General features: G+C 32.5%; 1 pseudogene; it reads left to right on the top strand.

Moving 5' to 3' along the window:
- The first annotated feature begins 395 nt into the window (after nt 1-395).
- Nucleotides 396-1,501, top strand: LOC105115497 (uncharacterized; annotated as a pseudogene).
- Nucleotides 1,502-3,367: the final 1,866 nt, after the last annotated feature.

Below are 3,367 nucleotides of genomic sequence, written 5' to 3'. Positions count from 1 at the left end.
TCTCAACCTTATATATTATTTTGTAAATGGGATGATTTTTTGAAGTTTATCAAGCAATTTAATTAATTAAACTTTAGAATGTAATGAATTTTTTGATATCATACTAAATTTGAAAAACAATTATAGACGGATCTAACACGATTTTGTTTTTTAAATGATGGGTTTTTAAGCTCAGAAAGGAGCCATACCCTAATAAAATTACATGCATATGGCATTTTAGAATTAAAGGTTTTTAAGCTCTTATATCATATATATTGAATTTAATAGTTGATTTTGAATGATCAATCCAAAAACCTTTAAACCTTTTCATGAAAGATCCATTCTCGACTTTTCATATATATTATTGGGTACTGTTATATTGTATTAAATATGAAACAATTCATATAAAACTTTCAAAGAAAATACTATAAAAACACTAGTAGACTCGTCTCCCTCCCCATTCCAAAAGAGTTTGAACTTCTTGCACTCACAGTCGCAGAGATGGGCAGTTTGATAGGGCATGTATTACCAGGCATGGTCTTCTTCATACTAGGTTTATGGCATCTCTTTAACCATTTAAAACTCCACTCTCTACACCCAAACTCTTACACTTCCTCTCCATGGTTCCCCATCACAAAACCAAGGTATCTAGAGCTCTATTTGATCATGCTAGGAAGCTCCATTTCCATCGGGCCAGAAAAACACCATCCCTTCGATGTTGACGGAACTATACCATCAACCATCTCCGAAACTTTGAACACTCTTTCATATCAATGTCTTTCTTTGTCTATGCAACTTTCGCTCTGCTTCTAGATAGAATTGGAGCAAAAGCAAAATGCGGTCTAACACATCTTCTAGGGGCAATAGCCTTTGGCCAACAACTTCTCATGTTCCACCTCCACTCGACTGACCACAAAGGTCTTGAAGGTCAATACCATTTGCTTCTACAACTTGTCGTATCTATTTCTTTAGTCACCACTCTTATGGGAATCGGCTTCCCTAGGAGTTTCTTGGTTAGCTTCGTTAGGTCTCTCAGTATTTTGTTCCAAGGAGTATGGTTCATGGTCATGGGCTTTATGTTATGGACTCCAAGGTTGATCCCTAAGGGTTGCTCAATTTACAACGACGATGGTCACAAAACAGTTCGATGCGCTAGTGAAGAGGCCTTGCATCGTGCAAAATCATTAGCTAACATTCAATTTAGCTGGCTTGTTATTGGACTCACCATTTTTGCTGTAACCTTGTATTTGCCTTTAGTTGAAAAATATAGCAAGAATGCCAAGTACTCGTCATTGGCAAAGGAATTTGAAGAAATGCCTGAAGACTCTAGCGACATTGAAACAGAAAAGAAGAACAATTTGAGCGCCTCGAAGAGTTTGGTTCGTGGGGAAAGCTTAAGAGGGCTTACCCCTTTTGACATGGATGGGTAGAAGATGTGGAGAAATTGAAGTCATAGTGTTTTTCCTTATGCTTACAAATTGTTTCTAGCTTAATGGTATGCTATAATATATTATTTATTTAATGATATATACATATGTGCTGGAAGGGTGCAAAGTGTATGGTTTGCACTAATGGCTTGTGCATGAGGGGTTATTCACATCATAAGCTCTGTTACCTTTCGTTTTCTGTAATGGATCCATCATAATTAAGTAGGGTGCAAAGTGTATGGTTTACACTAATGGCTTGTGCATGAGGGGTTATTTACATCATGAGCTCTGTTACCTTTTGTTTTCTGTAATGGATCCATCATAATTAATAATTTTTCTTTTACCAGCCTTTTTTCTTGGTGATTGTTACCATAATTTCAAGTAATTGGTGATTTCAACCTTTTGCTACAGAAAATTAAATATAACACTTTTGTTTGGGAAAAATGAATTAGTTTTTATCGAATTCATGGGGTGGGGGGGTGAGCTTTGTGGGCTTTGAAATGGCGAACTACAATTTCTTAAACTTGATTCCTATATTGGGATCAGCCCATCCAAATATAGCTCACTCCCATACTTTGTGCTAATGTTATATCCCTTTCTTCTACTTTCCTTTCACCTTTTTATTTTTTTAAAAAACCATTTTTCAAGAAAAAAAATCCCATTAAATATTTTTTAGTTGGATGTAAGGATATCATTAGGTCATGTTTGTTCGTCAGCTAAGATTATTTTTTTATTATAATTTGTAGTTGTGTTTGATTATTGTTTCATGATAAAAAAAAATATTTAATTAAAAAGATAGATATATAAAATAAATCTATATTTAATATAGTTTTAAAGTAAATTTTTATTTTTTAAAAACAAGTAGTATATAAACAAATGAAGGTTTTTTTTTTACATCACATAGAGAATCCCAATTAATTTTAAAAAGAAAATTGATTTTTATCTTTTGAAATATTACACACCATCGACAGAATATTTATGCCTCAAATCAGTTTTTATTCTTATTTTTTCATTGAAAAAATTAAAAAACATTTATTAGTTTTCCTGTAAAAAAATATTTTACGGGAACAAATATAAAAAATATTTTTATAGAATAAACATGAGAAAGACATTGAAGAAGATTGAATCACCAAAGAAAAACAAATCGGGCAAACTCGTCATCAGTTTCATTGATGTGAAAAGCGGGCTTGCCCCTTTTGACAAATTGAAGATTCATGAATACTTGGCCATGTTAATAGGTCACTTTATGAATATTTTAAATCGAGATATAGATAATAATTCTTCTATGTGATTAAAATTATGAATTTATTCTTGATATATATATGAGAGTTTGATATAAAAATATCCTTAATTACATAATAGAGATTAAAAAAATAAAACAATTATCCAACACACACAGACATCTCTTTCGTTTTGAGCATCTAATTAATCATTGGACATCATCATTAAAAGAATTAAGAAGGGAAACTATAAGAATTGTTCACTTTCACCAAAAGTTGACGAAGAACTTTTCGAGGCTTGCAAATTTCTGGCTATCTCCGATTGAAGTTTATGGTCACCCCCAAAAACTTTTCGTTTTGGATTGAATGATTTTAATTTTCACTAGAAGTCATAATTCTGAACCAGTCCATGCAGTCTAGATCCCTCTTTGTTTTGAAGAAGAAAACAAGATCCTCATTCTTTCTATATTATTGTTGCAGTCGTTTGGGTTTCCTGGTTCTTTTTTTTTTTGTTGAAATCGAGAATAGATATATAATAAAAAGAAAAAACATGAACAATGTGAACAAAGCTTTAGCTAGTAGCCTAAGCATCAGCCTAATTACAAAAAAGAAATACAAGAAAACCTATAGCCCTACTATTAAGCTGAGCAAACCAAACCCACACTAAATTAGAAATTAAGCAGACCAAGCCGAAATGCATTCATGATTCCTATACAGATCAGCACCGGTATACCAAAAGGA

The sequence above is a fragment of the Populus euphratica genome, unplaced genomic scaffold (genome assembly GCF_000495115.2).
Source record: "Populus euphratica unplaced genomic scaffold, PopEup_1.0 scaffold715.1, whole genome shotgun sequence".
NCBI lineage: Eukaryota > Viridiplantae > Streptophyta > Magnoliopsida > Malpighiales > Salicaceae > Populus > Populus euphratica.
The sequence above is the reverse complement of the archived record's forward strand: the minus strand, read 5'-3'. Positions and strand labels throughout refer to the sequence as shown.